Consider the following 15,800-nt stretch of genomic DNA (forward strand, 5'->3'; position numbering starts at 1 on the left):
TAAAGTGATATAATAAGGTAAATAATGTTATCAAATCCACACAAACATATGATTCAGTCTTAGCTTTTGCATGATATTAGATGTATCAGATGTTATAATTGGATCTTGCATGCCAATAAGATGTGTGCTTGGTAGAGCTACTCTAAAGTATCCTATGGAAATAAACAAAAATATTAACAACATATAAAAGCTAAAATAAGATAATTAAATGCACAAAATATAGATTAGATCTTACTATTAGCATGGTATTAGAAGGACTAATGGTAATAATAAGGGGTTGAACAACTTTAGAGATAGATTTCACTTCAAAAACATAAATTAATATGATATAATATAAAACATAAGACAATAAAAAAATAAAAGATCATTTGAAAACATACCTCATGAACCATCATAGTAATGTTTTGTCCTTTTCGATTCCTTATCATTTCAACTAGAGCATTTATGATCATTGAATCTCCCATAGTAGAATTGGGTGCACCCATAAACACATTCTTAAAGAAACACATAATGACATAAAGTGAAGTAATATTGATATGAGGAAAAATGCAAGTTTTATTAGAAATAGTAAAAAGCTCAAATTGGATAGTAATATTATAAAAGTGTTGTATTTCTCATTAATAAATGTTGTACACCAATGTGTCAAATTATGCCACAATTTTTGACTGGCAATGGATTGAAGCTTATAGTCATATATCGGTGACAACCATATTCCTAATAGTACAATTCAAGTTCCACTAATTTTTCAATGGACTTTATCAGAAAGCATATTTTAGATGATTTATCAAGATTAAGAGGAATTTCCAAATGTAGATTATCACAAACCTTTAAGAGATGGAATTTCCCTTTTCTTTGAGCTCAAATATTTCTAATCACACTTTCTCAAATTTTAATTCTTAACAATATAACCACATTGTAAAAAAAATTGAACTAATTACATGGAATTGTTGAGACATAAAAAAATTAATTGTTGTAAGATAAAAACTATGATAAGAAAAGATGCAAATAGAAAACACCTAATGCAAGATAACCCTCCTTAGATTATATATTTCATTATGAAAGTTATGTATTTAGTGCACTAAGGAATTCAATTCTAGAGGAAAGTAATTGAACACCTAAGCCAACCTTTTGCATACTTTATGAGATAATCACTAAATGCTTGTCAAAAAACAATACTTAATTTGATGTAGGAAATATGTTAATAAAAAAATTGATCATTATTTTATTTCGTGGTAATATTTAAGTTCATAATTGAGTGCAATCATAATGATCAACATGTATTCATAAAAATCACCCCACCAAACAAATCTAATTAGTTATTTTCAGACTATTCCAAAAGAGTTACTACTATGTAAAAATTTGTATTTTCCTAAAATGGGAAATGTAAAGTACTAAGATTTTTGGATTCGATTGTGTGTGTTTATTTCATCAATGTTTCGAATCACACTACATGATCCATCATCAGGATAAGAAAGTTTATTTCAGTATACTTTCTTATCCTGATGATGGATCATGTAGTGTGATCCAAAACATTGATGAAATAAATACACACAATCAAATCCAGAAAACTTAGTACTTTACAAATGGATTGTGGAAATCTATTACTGTTAATGGGAAATGTAGTAAAAAAAATGATAGTAAAAAAGTATAGGATTACTGAACACTAACATCTATTTAGAAATATGAACCATACCTTAACAACATACAAAACCAAAATATTAGATAGCACAACCCTATAGAACTTTAAATGCATTCATAACAACATGAAGGAATAAAATAAGTTCACAATGAAATGAATTAAGCAACATTGTTGAAGTTAAGTAATAGAATATTATCAACATTAGAGGTGCTACTAATAATAATAACAACCACCTTAAAGTGAACATCATAATCAAACAATGACATTGTTACATGAAATTCCATTATATGGTGACATATGGGCCCCATCATTAATGGGACCTAAGTCCACAAATAAATTAATACTATCATTTCAATGGTCTTCATCACCTTCAGATATAGGTAAATGAAAATTAATAAGTTCTTCATCCTCATGGACTTGATGCCCATGTGGGACTTGCTCATGTCCTTCAAACACTTCAGTAAACTAATGATGATCTTCATCTTGGTTAGCTCCATTGTAAACAATGAAAATTTCATCATCTGCATCTTGACCACCTATGTCTTTAGGGGGGACTTCTGAATCTTCAAGTATATCATGATCCTCTAAATCTTAAGAAAATGTTACTCTTCATCCTCTTGGAGTGGGAGGTGTTACATGCTAAGGATTAATGTTATTTTTCTTTTAAATTCAATGTAGATGCTAAGGAGTGGGAGGTGTGAAAAAATGGGACTTCAAAGAGGATAAAAGCTATGAAAAAATGTTTGGAGTGGGATAAAAGCTATGAAAAATTAGAGGGCAAGGGACTTCAAAGAGGAGTAACATTAATCCTTAGCATGTAACACCTCCCACTCCCATAACTACTTCAAACATTTTTTCATAGCTTTTATCCTCTTTGAAGTCCCTTTCCCTCTAATTTTTCTCCTTCAAAAGACTGAGGTTGGTTATAATGCCATAATCAGGGGGCTTCAAGGTGTAGCTAAGGTAAGTACTCACTCAAATGGACCATTTCTTTGAAAACCATATACCCCTCAACCATGGACCCTTTGGGTCAAGCTTCTTGTTGAATAAATTGCTTTAAAACCTTCATATAACTCTCCATGAGCCACATTGTTCAAATTTAAATAGGACCACACAACTCAATATCTTCTACTAGATGTAGAAGGTAGTGTCCTTGAGAATTAAGCAATCTTGGAGGGAATCACATTTGAAGATCACACATCAAAATTGAAATATTTCTCTTCTAATACTTCAAGTCATTCTGATGTATCTCTTTAGATGAGACCCACCTACACATATTAACATGTATTATAATAAATATTTATGATATCCTTAAAAAGAAAAATATAAAAATTATGCATTGGAGATCATGTGCTTAAAATAAGAAGATTCATGGAAAAGTATAGATGAATTATTCAAATTTCCTCAAATATTTGGATAATTTGTAAATAGTTGATATGACATTTTGATCAAAAGTGATTGATATTATTGTAGGTCACACATAATGCACAACCATCGATGAATATCCATGTTAAAATATGTATGAATGAATACTATAATTCAAATATAGAAAAATATAATAATATTTACAATATTTGTAATGTATTACAAAGTTGCCTTTATCCAATTTGTCAATCGTGTGTTTTTAGGCCTAATTGATCCATCTCTTTGGAATAACTTTTCCCATGTCGCACCAAAAGTAGAAAGAAATTTTATTCTTTTCATTGTATCAATGATGTTTTCTTTCTACTTTAATGTAAGTGTCCATGGAGCATGAACATATGAGGTGTCTCCATGTAACCACATGGTGGGCATGATATTAGCAACTTGCAACTCCTTTCATAATCTTATTTATGCTTCAAAATTATTTTCATTTAGATGTTTCCACAAGCACTCTACCACATTTTTTCCAATTTGCACAGTATCAAATAGCTGGGTTGCTAGTATGTTCTCATAATATTCTAATTTGTATAAAATTGAGAGTCTTTTCAATCATAGTGGAAATCCTATCCCTACTTTATTTTATCATACATCACTTTCCACCTAGCAGGGTCCATGCTTCTTGGCTTTCTCATTTCTATTTCCTTTCCATTGAATTTATTCATCATACATGATTTTTATTGAGATCTTTGGACTTCCTATATAAGATTTTTGGCCCACATGATGGACAACCATGTTTCCCCTTTGTTTGTAGCCCTAAAATAAGAATGGAAATTAGAGTTAGTAAGTGACATAATAAACACAATAATTTCAAAATTCAATTTATCATATATTACCATAGCAAATGCGGAGCACAAGAGCATCATGAAATATCCAAATAAGTATCACACAAAAGAAAAAATTTCTATCATTGATGGGTCTTGATACATCATACATATTTACACCATCCCATAATTGATGAATCTTGTCAATGGGGAGCTCCATATATACATCCTTATCTTTTACTTGATATTTTCCTAAGTAACCAAAAAGCTTGTTAGGGTTCAAAAACATTAAAATATTTTTATATAAATTCTAAAAATGAATTGCATTTATAAGTCCTAATACCTGGTATGACAAGAGTTAACATTGCATGCTCATTTTCCATTGCCATCCAAGTTGGAAGATTATTATTAAGAATTAAAACTGGCCAAATAGAGTACATTGCTATAAGATCTCTGAAAGGATTGAATCCATCTATTACTACAGAAAAATTTTCATTCCTTGGCTCATTGCTTAAATGTGACCATTTTTCATCAATCTCTTTCCAACATTTGTTATCTAGAACTATACAGATGATACTATCTTGGATCTTCTCCCATGCATGATAATCCATGTATTTTTCCAACTTCTTACATTTGAACATCCTCTCAAACCTTGGATTTATTAGAATATGTCTTAGTACTTTATAAGGAACCTTCTTGGATAATTTATCTTGATGATACCTACTTGTGTAACACACTGGGCATTGCTGCAAATTTGCATTCTTTCCATAGTAAAATATATGATCATTTGGACATACATCATATATATTGTACTCCATTCCAATGTCTTTTATTATTGAAGATAATTCTCTATGAGAATGAGGAAACTTATTATCCTTTGGAAATATTTTCTTTTCCAAAAGCCTATATGAAGCAACAAATGATTCTTGTAAGTATACACGCCTCTTTAAATAAATAAGGCATCTGGAGAATCAATTAATAGTAATATCAATGCCTACCTTAATATATCGGTAAAACATGTGTTTTTCAATCCATGTGTAACCTTCAAGTTCATCAAAAAATTGAGTGTTGACAATAGAGAAGTATCTACATTTGAAAAAAGAGGCATCCTAGCTTACTGATCTAGGGCTGAATCAATACCTTCTTCACAAGATGTGTAGAAGTCTTGGATAAATTCATTTGCCAGCTTCATTTAACTATGAAGTGGTTTCATCCATAAATTTTTTTTCTTCTTCATCTTGGGACAAGCTATCATCAATGACATTTATTGGTTCTTCAACAATATTGGGAATTGGAAGTGGCTTTTCATCAAAAGATCAACTAATATGATCAATAATAATGTATTTAATAGTATGCAAATTACTTATTACAATATTACCAATATGTCGATCTTAAAGTCTACCTCTTCTACATAAACTCCATATTTCAATCTATGGATATCAACAAGGCATTGCTTTTTTAATTTTCTATTTTGGCACCTTTAACAAGTGCAATATATCTTTTCATTGAAATATTCATTTGTACCTGAAGCATGTCTTATTGTCCACTCATCTGAATATTTAGATGATGATGGTGCAATATTTCCCAGAGTGCACCATGTACTATCAACAATAAGTGTACAAAATTTAACTTGCATATTTCATCTTCTTGAAGAGCACATGAATGATACAAATCAAGGAATTTGAGACTTTGAAAACATGGCTTTAAAGGGACACAAATGAAATATTTTTAGCTATTTTTTGTATATAATTTTTTAGCACACAAAGTAAGATTTATATTTTTCAAGTTCAAAGAGATAATATTTAAGCACAAGTTTTTATTCTTGGATCATCCTTTCATGGACATTTGAAATGTGGATGTTTGACACTACTAGTAAAAGTTGATAGTTTTTGTTCCTATACTAGTACTATGTGACATTACTCCTATTTTTGTAATATGGTAAGGTTTTGTGAAGGTGTTTTCTTATTTAAATGGTTCTAGTGATCTTAAAAAGGAGTTTCATAATTAATAAAAATTACGCTAAAATATATATCTTTTATCACTAACAATTTCAATATTTTCATCATAATGATTACAACAAAGATTACTTTGAATGCTTCATGTGTGTGTGTGTGTGTGTATACATATATATACATACATACATACATACATACATACATACATACATATATATGTATGTATGTATGTATGTATGTATGTATGTATGTATGTATGTATGTATATATATATATATATATATATATATTTGTATATATATACAAATATATATATACATACATATATATGTATGTATATGTATATATATATGTATATATATGCATATATATATGTATAAATATATATATTGTGTATATATACATATATATATATATATACATATATATATATACACATATATACACATATATATATACATATATATATATATATACACATATATATACATATATATATATACATATATATATATATATATATATATATATATATATATATATATATATGCATGTATGTATGTATATATACATACACACACACATAGATATATACCCAATTTGACATTTCTTAAGGACTCTAACAATATCCTAATAGAAATGTAGAAAGAAGAGTGTATCTGTGTTAGCCAAGACCATTACATAAAGAGTTCTTTCACTATAGGAAAATGTATATAACTCAAAGTACATAGAACTCATCCAAAATATCTAAACAAAAACTATTATATTCAAAATATTTAACTATTTTGTAATAAAATAATGATAACATGAACTTGTATTTAAACATGTTTGTAAGGCAGCAATGAATGACTTTTACAGGTGACTTATCATTTCTCTCATGAAACTGAAACTACTATAGAAAGATACATCCATTATTTGAGCTTAATTCAGCACACTGAACTACTCAAAGATGTTGAACACTCATCAAAGCAATCCAAACAACATTTAGATTTATACGTACTAGTTCTAATTATATAGGATCAAATAGGTTTAAGGCTCTCAAGTGTAAAATACTACTAAATTTTTTTATTTTGCACTTGATTTTAAAATACAATCACAAAGAGGTATAATATGAATCATTTAGAAGCATAAAAAATTTTATCCTATGAATAAGAACTAAAGTATCGTAATGTTATCTTATTTTGGTTTGACATTTCTTATTGGGGTGCACTACATAAAAAATGGTGTTCCCTATATCAAAGCCTTAGGAGATCCCTAGAAGATTCTTATTGCATATCTAATATGGATTTTCATAGTGCTATATAAGTTATTCCTTAATTTTGTTTTAATTAAAATATAAACATGTTTTAAAGGGAAATCTTTGCAAAACCTTGTCATAGATAAAAATGCAGCCAAGTGAGAGTAACAAAAACATGGTGGATCATGCTCTTTGTTCTTTATTTCATCCTAGTCATAGAGTTTGATCTAAAATGGTGATGCAAAAACTCTCACAAAAACAAAGGAATGGACACAAAAATCTACCATATATTGGTACATCAGTTTTGAATTGACTTTGTATTAGTCCATTCCTTATTTGAAGAGGTGGTAATGCTCTTAACAAAAGATACAAAACTATATACAAATACCAAGGCACATGAATCCCCTAATGTTCTATTTCAGGTGTTCCTTTCAAGTTCTCTATTAGAAAGGTTAAGAGTTAAATAATCTTCTCACCATGTTGTAGGAAGATTAGATTCAAGGTACTTTTGTCATCAAAATCAATTAAAAGGTCTTGGAGGCTATTGAGTCTAATTTCTCTAGAAAGAATAATTATTGTAATGACCTTTCAATCAGCCAAGAGTGTATTTTGTGAGATTCTATTTTATCTTGTGAAATTCACCCAATAGATAAGGTATCATGGGACCATGCGTTGAAGTTATTAAATCTCATCAATTGCCATCAATATTTCTTTTGTTAAAAAGTTGAGATTAAATTATTTAATCAAGACTGTAGGAGAGTTTTCAAACTAATATCAATTTTATTCTTGCCTATATTATTGATAAAATTAAGGTTGAATATTTCAAAAGGACAGAAGATTGTAAATTGACATGTCATTTTATACTTATAAGGCTTGTGAAGGATATTTGTGTCTTTCTCCTAATATTTCTATGGTTGATTGGATGAACCATCATATACCATTGAGCCTAAATTGATTTTTTAATGGTAAAAGTTTAAAGTTGTGTCACCTTTCAAGTTGACATATTAGATTTGAGTATTTCCATCCAAAAATCAATTCCATTCAAACATATGATCTAGATAAATTTATTCCAACTAATTTATGTATTGTATCACAATATTCTAATTGAAAATGTCTATTAAATGCATGTTTTATACTAGTTTGTATCTAATTACTAAAGAAATATAATTATTTAAATAACTAATGTTTCAATAGCTCTTACTATTTTTTATGATATTTTTTTAATAACTTATAAACACCATTTTATAGAGGTCAAATTCAAGAATATTTTCATATAAATTTTATAGTGTTTTAATTAGATATAGTATATTATAATTTTAAGAAAAACTACAAGAACATATTCTAACACTCAAAAACATGTCAATTTTGAGAAAAATATATTAAATCATATTAAAAAAATTGAAACTGATATGACATTCTAGAGGAGAGAGTCCTTTTCTAGAATGTATAATTTTTATTAATATATTTGTTTTGAAAAATGTGGTGGGAAATGAAAACTATCAATTTTAGGTGAGTTGAAATTTGAATCATTATAAAAGAGAAAATATAGGTCCAAAGACAATTTCAATTTTTGAATGTTCTAGAGATATATGTTATCTAAAACAAAGTCTAAGATCAAAGGGAAATAATTTTATTTCAATTTAGTTTTGTGGTGGAAACTAGACCCCTAATTTTCAACATTTTTCAGCAGCTAGAAATTTATCCATAAAAATTATGAAAATATATCAATTCTTATTCCAAATAATTGTTAAAAATTATAATCCTAAAATTGATCAATTTCTAAAAATTTCATTAGTTAACTTCATTTTCAAATTCTTAATAATAATACCAATTTTATATCATTGAAGGTGAATAGTTATAGTTTTGTTTCCTTTTTCCTTTACAAAAGGGTGACACAAGTTTGTGCTTTTACCCTTTAGTGCATTATTTTATTAAGGCTTTCCACTTTGTTATGCCTTAAAAAAATTATGAATTCATCATCCACATGCTTTTATTTTTTGGTCATTTGATAATTTATAGTATCTTTAGCGGATTTGTACAAAAGCTCCAAAAGCTTGTTGTTGCGGTTGAATATTTTAAACTATAATGTAAGGACTAGAATGGTATCTTGATATATATAAAACTTCGTAGTAACAAGCCTTGCAAAGGGTATGTTTGTCTATCTCTTAACATTACATTATTTATTAGTTAAAACCACCACTTGTTTTTTAGTTAAAATTTACTCATATTTTCTAGGTTCATTCATTCTTCCTTTTGGTTCCTTTCAAACACATTTCTGAGTTCTTCATCCCATTATTTATTTTGTGGATATTTTGGGATTCTCAAGTATCTTTACTGGTTTTGTAGCAAACCTTATGAAGCTTGAAATTGGTGTTAAATCTTTCAAATCTTAGTGAAAGGAATTGGAACAATATATTGATGTACCATTTCATTGGTATAAATTTGGTAAAGTATATTTCTAGCTATATTTTTATCCTTTTAAGGTTGCATAGCTAAACCCTCAATAATTCTTGAACTTAAATTAATCCATTTTTCTTGGTACATTGTTTATAAAGTACCTTTAGTGGTGCTCATAGTGCTTAAAATTAGATTCATGATTTCTTTGAGCCTTTAAGGCCCACTCTTTTTTATGACGCATGGTTTAGTTATGAGCCTAGCCTTATCTCCACTTCAAGTATATTAAAATTTAGTGTTTTCAAGGTGGAAACTATGTTTAATATTTCAAAAAATTGAAATATTGCTTATTTTTAGGAAGTTCAATTCATATCTATTTCTCTTTTATACTAGGTTTTTTCTATGGTATGTATGTCGATTTATATAAAATTTAAATCAAAGGAACTTGAGATGCTAGAGGTTGTAGCCAATATCATTGAAGGAATTTTTGTTCTACCCCTCATGGCTCTCAACTCCATAGAAATAGACATAACATTTCTCGTAATTGGTCCCAATTGTCACCGCCAACTTGTACCACTTTTCTTGAGAATTTGTTTATGATTAACTAGATTCTAACTACTGTCCCTAAATAGAGTTAGTAAATTCTTCACATTATACTCAGCCATAAAGGTAGTTCTCTTATTAGCTAAAATTTAATTTATAACAGTCCTACCTTTAATATTAAGAAGAAATGAGATAATCTATTACTTATTTTGCTTTCTCTACTCACTTATTTTCATGTTAAGATGAAAGGGGATGATATATTATCTATATGCTACTTTCTCTACTCACTTATTTTAATGCTAGATATGGAGTGGTCTATTTGTACTCTAATTTATATTTCAAAGTTGGTCTAACATAGAAATTTACAATATACTAATTTACCAGCCACCCTTTTTTAAAAATTACATCACCATTCTAAAACCTAAATTTTAAAAAATTAAGATTTATTTCTTGTGATGCTGGTTTTATCTATTTTTCCATGGGTAGTGGGAGAAGAAAGCTGATTGGAGAGGTCATTCAATAATCGAAAAGGGCATAAATTTCTAAATGGTTATAATCAAGTTGAACATAACCTTGATTGTCGAATTGAGAGAAACTTTTTCTCTTGAGATGTCTAAGTCGATCACCTGTATAAGGAACCAAAGTCTTTGTCTTCCAATATTTTTATTATGTTGTCATTTTACTTTCATCTCACTGCTCAACAAAATCTATTACCCACATTCCAAAATATTTAAAAAATTTAATTCAAACCAAATATTGTGTGAGTTGTCTTGGCTAAAAAAGACCACATGCATATACCTTGTTATCCATTGGTATTTGGTATTTCTAAGAAAAATTAGATAATTTCTCTCACATTGTAAAGCACTAGTTATTCTTCACAAAATTAGTTTTTGAAAGTCAAATTGAACCATATTATAAAATTCTTTAAACATCGTGTTTATCAATGATCCCAATGATTTACTTCTAGTCAAAATGACTCTATTTCTGATTCTCCCACCACACAGTGTAAATATGAATAGTTTGTTACATGTGAGGAATAATTATTACATGGTATAACATATTCTATGAAAGGAATCAACACAAGTTGAAATGTCATGTAAAGGCTGCAAAAAAGTCTAGCAGCTTGAAGAATTAAAATAGGCATAATAGAAAATGTCATTGATTTCAATTGAAACATTAGTCAAAGAGAATTTCTTCATAGGTAACCCACTAGACATGTCATAGCAATCATACTTGTCATGAATTATTGTTTGTTCTTTGACCAACCAGATTAAATGCATTGCCTTGTCCTATTTAATCCATCACAAATGGTAAAAAAATATATACACTTGTGTGGCTTCTTTGACTTGAATATTTGTGAGATATTAAATCTAGAAAGATGGAAAATTTGATGGAGGGTAGGATTGAGGATAAAAAAATCCAAGGTGGTCACTTGTTTCCCAATTTTTAAATAACCTCTCATAAGGAAGAAATTTGATCATTTTTGAAATGCATGGCATTAGAAGAGAATAGAGCATGGATTGAAAGAGAAATGCATGATTGTGGAGATATTCTCTTCAGAGGATTCGGTTTAGAGTCTAAATTATATTTTAATGACTTTTTTGAAGCTCTTGGATGTGAAGAACAATCCTACAAAGGCCTTGCTCCAAAAAAAAAATTATTGGTAGAGTTTGATCTGCTATTGAATCTCCACTCAATCAACACATCTTCTTTCACCATGAGATGGCCCTAGTAATTCATCTTGTCCTTCATGCGTTCCTTTCTGTGACATAAGAATTGAAAAGCCTTTTCTTTATTAATTGTAGTTTACTAATAAAAGGAAGCATTGTTAAAAGAAAAATCATTGTCATAGTAATACAATTGGATTTTATGGAAGATTCATAGGTGAATAAGCAACTTTTATTGTAAATTTTATTAACAATAGTGAATAGATAAGATAATTTAACAACAAAAGTGGGAAAAGGGAAAATAGGGCAAAAGCATTAAACATAACCTTGAAAATAAAATCGAGGTTGTTCTATATTTTTTTTTTATCAATGGTGGATTCAATGAATGCTCTATTTTTTTAATCTAGGCCTACAAACGTACCAAAAATGTTGCACACTTAGATGTATCATTACTTGAGACCAAAGAGATTATTATCATTGATGCACGTGAAATAATATGAAAGAATAAGGAATAGTAACACACAAAAAAATTCCAAATATGTCAATTTTGTTGTCATTTCTTTATTAGGGTAAATACTTTCCATCAAAATGATCAATAGAAAGACCTATGATCTATACAAAATAATAATGGGTTACAAATATCATATGAAATTGTGATGAGTTACACGGGTCTTCAATTGCTTTGATACTTGCTAGAAGAACTGATAATGAGATACATAATTTCTAGCATACCCATTTGAAGAAGAAGCTCAAAATGAAAATTATGGAGAGCAATAGCAATGCCCTCAAAATTAATGGTGAGGATTTGGTGTGTAGCAGAAAAAACCAAACTATAGAAATAAATGACTTACAAATGGGTTTCCCTAATTGAGAAGATGAGCTTAATTTACAAAAATCACGATTTAGACTTCCTAACATATCTTCCAACACCATTATCTACCGAAGGTTTAATGATGCAATCAAATAATGTGTTAAATTCTAATCATATGTCTACATGTCTTACAGATGATAATGATTTGCTTGGTGATTTTTTTTCTCAACGCTTTGCCTGGGATCTAAAATAAAATCTCAGAATTAACCTAGCTTTCAAAACACTAGAAATTTATGAAGAGTACCCAATTTTTATATCTAAGTCAAAAAATACCAATTGCTTAAAGTTATTAGGAAGAGTTGTTTACAATGTCAAAAGAGTAGCCATGAGAGGCCATGGGAAAATGGAACTAGTCTTTTAGATCTTAAACTATAGAGCCACAATGATCTAACAAAACAAAATAGCCTTAATGTAATAAGAAAATAACATGAGAGAACAATAAAATCGTAAATCATACAACCAAAATGCAACGATGCCTAAAATTTTTATGCAACCCAATAAATTTTAGTTCACTCACTTGATTAGTCCAGATGCAGTCTATACTAACAAATTACATATTTTTTGGAGGGGAATTTATATCTCAACATTTATAGCCCCTAGATTGTTTTGATGTTTATTTTACTTTTCTAAAACCCAAATCAAGAAAATCCATTTAAAGAATAGTAAAACGTGAGATACCTAGAAATTTATGATTCCCTATAAATCTTTAGTGATTTTTCATCAAAACTCTTGTTTTGAAGAAGACGTGCCCTGAGAAAGAATAGAGGAGAAGATCACTCTTATCTTGTAATATTTTTTTAGGGGAATTTATATCACAACATTTATAGCTTGTAGATTTTTTGATGTTTATTTTATTTTAGTGAAACATAAATGATAAAAGTCCTTTTAAATAATAATAATACATGAGATACCTGGAAATGTATGATTCTATGTAAATCTTTAGAGGTTTCTCATCAAAACCCTTGTCTTGAAGATGTGCCTTGACAAAGAACACAGGAGAAGATCACTCTTACCCTATAGATTTTTTTAATGGAAATTTATATCACAACATTTGTAGCCTATAGATTTTTTTGAGGTTTATTTTATTTTTCTAAAACCCAAATCAAAAAAATCCATTTAAAGAATAGTAATACATGAGATACTTGGAAATGTATGATTCAATGTAAATCTTTAGTATTTTTTCATGAAAACCCTTGTTTTGAAGAAGACATGCCCTGAGAAAGAATATAAGAGAATATCACTCTTACTCTATAGATAAATAATACCAAAAACATTATAAAAAACAAGTAGTAGGTAATGAAATAACTAGCAAATTAACTAAAATAGACATTTTCTTGGTACTTGGTAAAAACCCCTTTCACAAATCAGAAAAGATTTCACTACATAAGAAAATATATCCTCGAACTGCATTTGTCTCTAACGAGAGATTTCTATAAATTCTTTTGCATTTTGGAAGAATAGAGTTGTAGTACAATTTGGATCGATCTATGTAATCCTAAAATGTGTTAAAATTTTGCTTCCTCACCATTTGTCTACCCTACTCAATTGCTGGCTGCGAAAGTGAAAATGCATGTCTTTTTCATTTTTGGGGGAAACACATATTCTATCTTGTCATACTTGTAAAACTAAGATAATAAAAAACTAATATTTTTTTAACTTCAAAAAGAGACGTCTTAAAATGCTCTTGTATGTAGTAGTGGAAAAAAATGTGAAGTTTCATTAATAAAGAAGAAGTTTAAATTTTAGCTAATAAACTATATGGATATACCATTTTCTATAATTTAATAATTAAATTTATAATTGTTAGTCTATAATTTTTTTGTTTTTTTTATTTATAAAAAAATTAAAATAATAGGAATTTAGTCCCCTAGTTAGCCACTTGCATTATATAATAAAATTCCACCAGAAATGTGACGTCTCATAGTGGAAAAAAACCTCCAAAAAAAAAAATGGTGTCATAAAATGAAATTATGTTGATCTTTCTATTTGGATGGGAACAAGATTCAAATAAAGGTTGAGCAATGAACAATGAATATTTTTACAATTTTGGGTTTGTTTGGACATGCAAGCTAGATGGAAAAGTATGCAAAATGTACAATCATGGACAACTGATGCAAGTCGTTCCCCCAAATGCCTAAAAAATAATTGGATCCATTGATTGTAATGATTATAGGGTACATACAAAATAAATTATTATAAAGATGTAATAAATTTCTCATGAGCCCTTGGTTCTTTGCTATAACAAAAAAAAATTTGTAGTCATTATAGGAACATTGGTTTTGCTATTGTATTTCTTAATTCAAAATCAAAGGTTATATTGAAATAAAAATTAAACAATAAAACATATATTCTAAAAGCATGCAGGTTCAGGGCATGCAATAATGACTCTATACTTGCACAACTATAGCTAGATTTGAAACCACTACTTTGCACTTTTTTGATGAATAGTCCTTTTCTATTAATAAAATAGACTAAGATTACAATTCACAAAAAATGGGCTAGGGGATACAAGATCACCCCATGAGTGAGTTCACACGACCACAGCCAAACTTAGAAACATGGCCTTAGTCAGAAACAACAACTATTCATAAAAAAAAAACATATAAAGCAACCCCAGGATGCCAAAGTAGTGGCAGCCGAGGGAGGAGGATCATTTTTTTCATTAAAAACCCAATCATTTCTAGGATTGGGGGGTGGGTTGGTAATAGTTTAGCCATCATCAACAGCAACAGCAAGGGGATCAGTGGTAGCCTTTGCATCTTTGACCTCAAGATGTGGTGGAGAAATTGCCAAATCCAAGCAGGACCATTTCCTAGAGTTTTCCTGATGAGCACCATGAGGAGGAGCCACAGGGTTGGGAGGTAGAGTAGTACCTCCAGTCGCTAGCACCACCATTGGGAGAGTGGTGGCGAGAAGCCTAGGAGCACGGGGTGTGCGAGTGACTGCCTGAGGAGTGGCACCACTGGCGGTGGCCATGAGGCATTGAGGTATCTACCGAGGCATCTAGAGGGACTCTCGCAACAATGCAAGGAGCATTGCCCCAGTGATTGAGCAACTACTAGAGGTGAGCAACTTCTAGTGCAACTTTGTTAGCTTGCACTTGTATCTACATAATAATATAGTTACAAATACATGCTTTAGTGTACATTACAATGTTAACATCCAAAAAGTTATCTGTGAAAAGAACAACATTTCTATCTTCCCACAGAGTAAACAATATTTTCATCCTAAAGGTATGCCAAATTTGGGAGTACTTTCTAGAAATTCTTAGGGAATCACCTAGTAGGATCATGTGCCATGAAAATTGTTCA

General features: G+C 29.3%; 1 pseudogene; it reads right to left on the reverse strand.

Moving 5' to 3' along the window:
• The window catches only part of LOC149558350 (putative beta-1,3-galactosyltransferase 8), a 46,566-nt pseudogene extending 31,101 nt beyond the window's left edge, over positions 1-15,465 (reverse strand).
• Positions 15,466-15,800: the final 335 nt, after the last annotated feature.

Source organism: Cupressus sempervirens, chromosome 5 (assembly GCF_028749045.1).
Source record: "Cupressus sempervirens isolate cs-2001-9-10 chromosome 5, ASM2874904v1, whole genome shotgun sequence".
NCBI lineage: Eukaryota > Viridiplantae > Streptophyta > Pinopsida > Cupressales > Cupressaceae > Cupressus > Cupressus sempervirens.